Source organism: Aquarana catesbeiana, linkage group LG02, assembly GCF_042186555.1.
Source record: "Aquarana catesbeiana isolate 2022-GZ linkage group LG02, ASM4218655v1, whole genome shotgun sequence".
NCBI classification, from domain to species: domain Eukaryota; kingdom Metazoa; phylum Chordata; class Amphibia; order Anura; family Ranidae; genus Aquarana; species Aquarana catesbeiana.
In genome coordinates, this window is record NC_133325.1 from 496,492,101 (window position 1) to 496,499,755 (window position 7,655).

Genomic DNA, 7,655 nt, shown 5'->3' on the forward strand with positions numbered 1-7,655 from the left:
GCCTCTAATTGTGTATTTTGAAGTTTGGGCAGACGTATCTTGGTTAGCAGAGCTTCTGTCGCAAGTTGGTCGGTTGGGTCAGCTCTGTATAAATCAGTGTAATACTCTGCAAGTAATTTGCTAATTTCAGCAGGCGAGGTAACCAGAGAGCCAGCCGCGTTTCTCAGTGTAGAGATATGTGTAGGACGTCTCGGTTGTGAACATAATTTAGCCAGCAGCTTGCCCGCTTTGTTACCAAACCTGTGAAAATGAAGAGTAAATTATGATGTTTTAGCAGCTTTGTGCTGTTCTGCCCAAAGATCAAAAGTGCGTTTAGCTTGCCGCCACTCTTGTATATTGTCAGGAGTACGGTTTAATGTTAGCTTCTCATGGGCCAAGCGTAGAGCTTCGCTGGCCAGCCTATATTGTTGGTGGGTGCGTTTTTTGAATTGGGTAGTGTACGAGATGATTTTACCCCGTAGGAAGGCTTTGCCAGCTTCCCAAAAAAGGTTTGGGTTAGAAATGTGCGCTCCATTTGTGGAGATATGTTCTTCCCATGCCTCATAAAGTACGTGTCAGAAGTCTTCTCTATTCCGCCAGGTACGAAGGGAAACGCCAGGTAGGGGAGGGAGCTGAGGATTTAGCTTGAGTTGTTATGTATACAGCAATAGGGCTGTGATCTGAGATTCTGGCGTCATTTATGTCCGGGGCACTGATTGCGGAGATTAAAGCAGGGGATGCAAAAAAGTAGTCTATGCGGGAAAAAGTATTATGTGGGGGCAAAAAAAAAAGTATATTCCCGATCCGTAGGGTGCATTAGACGCCAGATGTCAACAAATTGCATGGAAGCGATGGATTGTGCTAGGGGAGTAGAGTCTGGCGCAGGGGAGGTAGCGGTACTTGGCCTATGTGTTGGACGATACATGCGGTCTGCCAGTGTGGACATAACGGAGTTAAAGTCCCCACCCACTAAGTGTAGCATCTCAGGAGCAGTGAGCACCCACTGCACCATGTCTTGAAAAAAGGAGGTGTCAGGCGAGTTAGGAGCATAAATGTTAGTGACAGCAACTGCTTTGTCGCCTAAGGTCATATGTAGGGTTATTTTGCGACCTAAGGAGTCAGCCCTGACATTTCTGACAGTATGACGTAGGTTTTTGTGCAATAGTATAGCAACTCCAGCTTTACGGCCTACAGCCGGCGAGCCACATACAGAGCCTACCCACATTTTTCGAAGGCGGGTTAAATCGTCTGCGGACAGGTGTGTCTCCTGAAGCAAAGCCACATCTGCCCAGAGATGCCATAAGTGTCTAAGGATTGACATGCATTTATTTGGAGAGCGAAGCCCCTTAACATTCCACGAAACAAACTTCAGGTTACTCCTATCGGTTGAGGAAGACATATCTGGAGCTAAACAAAGTATTGGGTTAGAGGCTTGCAATGGAGCCTCTTTGTGGGTACAAAATCAACCATACGGGAGTCACCAAAGCGCTGTATGTCACCTGAGAATGTAGGTACTAAACAGGAAATGCGAATAGCATATCTTCTAAACAATAGAGAATAAACAGTAACGAAGCAGAATTTCGGATAAAGAAAAACAAAATACACACCGTGGACTTCACTTTTTTCCACATGAAGTACTACTACCTATTATATCCCCCGCCAGCCGCTAGCTCCTCACGTAGGGGCAAGATGTAAGCCATGGGGAGTGGAGGGAGGGAGGAAAAGAAGGGAAAGAAGGGAGGGGGGAGGGAGGGAAATAGAGAGGGGGTAAAAGAGAAAGGAAGGCAGAGGGGAGAGGGTCAGGGAAAGAACCTCTTACATGTGGACCATGGAGTAGGCTCAGATGAGTGAGGGCTCAGCCTTTGGGCCTAAGCTGCAGAGGGGCAGTGGCTGCGATCATTACATGGGCCTCTAGAGTGACCCCTTAAACAGACAGCATGCGGTCATATTAGCGACTGGAGTATCAGGCTGGAAAGCAACTAAACATTAAGCAACAGGCTGACACCAACATTTTGTCCGAAAGTTCAGTCATGAAAAAATGAGGTATCAATAAAAGTAATAAAAAAAAAAAAAGAGAGAGAAAAGAAGAGACAAGGGGGGTAATATTAAGCGTCTGTGCAAGCACGACTGGTGAAAGTGAGACTCTGAAGTCCTTCAGCGATTCCCAGAGCGGTCCTCTGCAGTGTTGCTGTGTTCTATCTCGGTGCTCCAGGTGGTTATGTAATTTTCCGCCTCCTCCGGTGTGGTGAAAGTGAGGTGTTCTCCGTTGTGAGTTTGGATGCGGAGGATAACTGGGTATGCTAGGGAGAACCTGATTTGGTTGTTGTGTAGGGTTGAGCAGATCGGCGAAAACGCTTTCCGTTGTTTCATCACCTCCATGGAATAATCCGCAGAGTGGAAGTTTTGCGCCATCAACCGTTAAAGAGCGCGATCGGCGAAATTTTTGCATTATGGCATTTTTGTCAGCATAGTTAAGGTATTTGACTATAACATGAAGACGTTTGGCACGGGTTTCTGAGTATTGACCCATGCGGTGTGTGCGCTCAATAGTGCAGGGTATGCGGAGGCCTAGTTGGTCGGGGATGATTTTTGCGCAAATATTGGTGAACTGGGCCGCTGATATCAATTCCGGCAATCCAATTATGCGTAAATTTTCTTCTCAAATGATTTTCCAAATCGTCGCGTTTATCCAATTTGTGTCCCTGCTCATAGCAGTCATGCGTGCAATCGCAGCAGAGGAAGCTGTGAATTCGTCTTCCAGGGATGATATCCTCTGTTCCACATGAGTGATTCTCTGAGCCTGCGCTTGGATCTCTATGTGGAGCTACTCCAGTCCTCTGTGAACTGCAGCATCCACAGTGGCTGTCAGTGTGGGGCCGAGCAGTGTTACCACTGCTTGTGCGATGCCGGCAGGGGAGGCAGGATCCATGCCTGTCAGATCTGGAGCTCAGGGCGGTTGTGGCTGCATCTGAAGCAGCTCTGTCATGCCTGCAGCGGCCGCCATCTTGGCTGTGTCTGCCAGCTGTCTCTCCCACAGGGGTATTGTGGAGGATACTGCCCGAGCATAGGATTGATCCACAAAGCGATCCATGTGTGCCCACTAGGGATGAGCCGAACACCCCCTGTTCGGTTCGCATCAGAACATGCGAACAGGAAAAAAGTTCGCTCGAACACGCGAACACCGTTAAAGTCTATGGGACACGAACATGAATAATCAAAAGTGCTAATTTTAAAGGCTTATATGCAAGTTATTGTCATAAAAAGTGTTTGGGGACCCGGGTCCTGCCCCAGGGGACATGGATCAATGCAAAAAAAAGTTTTAAAAACAGCCGTTTTTTCAGGAGCAGTGATTTTAATAATGCTTAAAGTCAAACAATAAAAGTGTAATATCCCTTTAAATGTCGTACCTGGGGGGTGTCTATAGTATGCCTGTAAAGGGGCGCATGTTTCCCGTGTTTAGAACAGTCTGACAGCAAAATGACATTTCGAAGGAAAAATTCCATTGAAAACTACCCGCGGCTATTGCATTGCCGACAATACACATAGAAGTTCATTGATAAAAACGGCATGGGAATTCAACACAGGGAAACCCCGAACCAAAATTTAAAAAAAAAAATGACGTGGGAGTCCCCCTAAATTCCATACCAGGCCCTTCAGGTCTGGTATGGATATTAAGGGGAACCCCGGCCAAAATTTTAAAAAAAAATGACGTGGGGTTCCCCCTAAATTCCATACCAGACCCTTTTCCGAGCACACAACCTGGCAGGCCGCAGGAAAAGAGGGGGGAACGAGAGTGCGCCCCCCCCTCCTGAACCGTACCAGGCCACATGCCCTCAACATTGGGAGGGTGCTTTGGGGTAGCCCCCCAAAACACCTTGCCCCGTGTTGATGAGGACAAGGGCCTCATCCCCACAACCCTGGCTGGTGGTTGTGGGGGTCTGTGGGCGGGGGGCTTATCGGAATCTGGAAGCCCCCTTTAACAAGGGGACCCCCAGATCCCACCCCCCCTGTGTGAAATGGTAAGGGGGTACTTACCCCTACAATTTCACAAAAAAACTGTCAAAAATGTTAAAAATGACAAGAGACAGTTTTTGACAATTCCTTTATTTAAATGCTTCTTCTTTCTTCTATCTTCCTTCTTCTTCTTCTTCTTCTTCTGGTTCTTCTGGTTCTTCTGGCTCTTCTGGTTCTTCCTCCGGCGTTCTCGTCCAGCATCTCCTCCGCGGCGTCTTCTATCTTCTTCTCCTCGGGCCGCTCCGCACCCATGGCATGAGGGGAGGCTCCCGCTCTTCTCTTCATCTTCTTCTTCATCCTCTTCTCTTCTTCCTTCTTCATTTTCTTCTCCGGGCCGCTCCGCACCCATGCTGGCATGGAGGGAGGCTCCCGCTGTGTGACGGAGTCTCCTCGTCTGACGGTTCTTAAATAACGGGGGGCGGGGCCACCCGGTGACCCTGCCTACTCTGACGCACGGGACATGACGGGACTTCCCTGTGACATCACGGGGAATGCCACAGGGAAGTCCCGTCATGTCCCATGCGTCAGAGTGGGCAGGGTCACCGGTTGGCCCCGCCCCCCGTTATTTAAGAACCGTCAGTCGAGGAGACTCCGTCACACAGCGGGAGCCTCCCTCCATGCCAGCATGGGTGCGGAGCGGCCTGGAGAAGAAAATGAAGAAGGAAGAAGAGAAGAGGATGAAGAAGAAGATGAAGAGAAGAGCGGGAGCCTCCCCCCATGCCATGGGTGCGGAGCAGCCCGAGGAGAAGAAGATAGAAGACGCCGCGGAGGAGATGCTGGACGAGAACGCCGGAGGAAGAACCAGTAGATCCAGAAGAACCAGAAGAAGATGAAGGAAGATAGAAGAAAGAAGAAGCATTTAAATAAAGGAATTGTCAAAAACTGTCTCTTGTCATTTTTAACATTTTTGACAGTTTTTTAGTGAAATGGTAGGGATAAGTACCCCCTTACCATTTCACACAGGGGGGGCTGGGATCTGGGGGTTCCCTTGGTAAAGGGGGTGTCACGGAACGCCCCACACTCCGCTTGAGTGCTTCCGTCATATACCACTTCCTCCCAGTCTGTATACAGATATCAGATATTCCAACCTCTTTCTGAGCAGAAAACAAGGCGACACTTGCTTCACTGCTAACATGGACTCACTTTATTCAGAACCAGAATACAGTCTTATATACACAGGCGAAGATTACTCTAACAATACAAACGTAACCTAATTAACATGAGCTAATTATCTCATCCTTTATACAGCCTAGGTGGCTGAGACATGACCTTTTGCCCAGACTTGTGGTCACCGAGCTTCACACAGGAATATAAACACAATAGCTGGATCTAATTACAATTAACAATACAAACATAACCTAATTAACCTAATTAACATGAGCTCCAATAGGAGTCGTCCCGTCTCCTACATTGTATAGAGGACAATGTGATCAGCTCATTCAATTAACACACATTACCATAAACATCAACACAGGATTAATTAGAACAAACAACAATGAGTTGAATACCTTTAGAACCTAGACTAAACTTATTTACATTAAACCCATTATAGCTGACATCAGACAGGTGAGTGGAGATGATGACATTAGCATCTCCTCACAGGATGTGTCCCAACAGTATAACTCAGTCTTATCATTCTAATATGGCATACAACGGGTTCCAGAGTCTGTGTGTTTTGGGGGAACATGGAGCTGAATCCAAAGTAACACCAACCCCAGGGTCCCCAGGCATACAGCTCACAGAGAGCACCATTGCCCCAAATGCTAGGGCCCATAATCGGTGGGCAACAGGCTTGCACACAGTCCTCTCCAACAGCCTCCGCTCTGGCCTTGCCCGTGACAGGGGGCTTCCATATTCCGATAAGCCCCCCGCCCGCAGACCCCCACAACCACCGGCCAGGGTTGTGGGGATGAGGCCCTTGTCCACCCCAAAGCACCCTCCCAATGTTGAGGGCATGTGGCCTGGTACGGTTCAGGAGGGGGGCCGCACTCTCGTCCCCCCCCTCTTTTCCAGCGGCCTGCCAGGTTGCGTGCTCAGATAAGGGTCTGGTATGGATTTTTGGGGGGACCCCACACCGTTTTTTTTTTTTTTTTTTGGCTCGGGGTTCCCCTTAAAATCCATACCAGACCTGAAGGGTCTGGTATGGAATTTAGGGGGAACCCCACGTCATTTTTTTTTTTTTTAATTTTGGCCGGGGTTCCCCTTAATATCCATACCAGACCTGAAGGGCCTGGTATGGAATTTAGGGGGACTCCCACGTCATTTTTTTTTTTTTAATTTTGGTTCGGGGTTTCCCTGTGTTGAATTCCCATGCTGTTTTTATCAATGAACTTCTATGTGTATTGTCGGCAATGCAATAGCCGCGGGTAGTTTTCAATGGAATTTTTCCTTCGAAATGTCATTTTGCTGTCAGACTGTTCTAAACACGGGAAACATGCGCCCCTTTACAGGCATACTATAGACACCCCCCAGGTACGAAATTTAAAGGGATATTACACTTTTATTGTTTGACTTTAAGCATTATTAAAATCACTGCTCCTGAAAAAACGGCCGTTTTTAAAACTTTTTTTTGCATTGATCCATGTCCCCTGGGGCAGGACCCAGGTCCCCAAACACTTTTTATGACAATAACTTGCATATAAGCCTTTAAAATTAGCACTTTTGATTTCTCCCATAGACTTTTAAAGGGTGTTCTGCGGCATTCAAATTTGCCGCGAACACCCCAAATTGTTCGCTGTTCGGCGAACTTGCGAACAGCCAATGTTCGAGTCGAACATGAGTTCGACTCGAACTCGAAGCTCATCCCTAGTGCCCACAAGTGTGCAGCGCTGGAGGGGGGGTCTCCCCAGAGCAGTAGCCAGGTTAATTAGCCGAATATGTGAGGAGCACTGCGGGAGCTGGAGATATCTACCTCCTCCTCATGTGGCTCCAGAACCGGAAGTCTCCTAGGCTATCTTTACGTACAGCAAAAATAATTTTTTTCAGATCCTCAGAGAGTTCTTTGCCATGAGGTGCCACACCTGCTCCCCATTCACACCTGAGACCTTGTAACACTAAAGGGTCACGTGACACCGGGGAGGGAAATTGGTTAATTGGGGCCAATTTGGACATTTTCACTTAGGGGTGTACTCATTTTTGTTGTCAGTGGTTACGACTGGCAACAACTCGACTCTAACATCGGGTGTTCACCCATTCGCAGAACAGAGAACATTATGGGGCAATCCCGGGAAATTCGAGCGCTGTGGAGCACCCCATAATGCAATGCGAGATCGCAGTGCATTGCTGTATGATGATTGGCCAAAGCATGCACCTGATGCAGGCGGTGTGTGTGTATGTATACATACATACATACATACATACATACATACATACATACATACATTCTAGTACAGCCCTCAAAAATTCCACTCGCTTGCTCGCATTTTTAGTGTGGGCCGCCTGGGAGCGGGGGGCAAGCACCTCCGGCAGCCTGGGTTCCCAGTGATTGTAGGGGAAGAGAGGAGAACCACCGCCGGCTGGTTTATCAGAGCGCCGGGGAACATAATAGCTTTCATTTCAATAGCTGTGTGTTCCCCGCCACGTGCCGTCATATACAGCCCCTCCTCTTTGTCTGGGCACTATGATAGACAGATCACCCGTCATCTGTCTATCAAAGTTCCCTG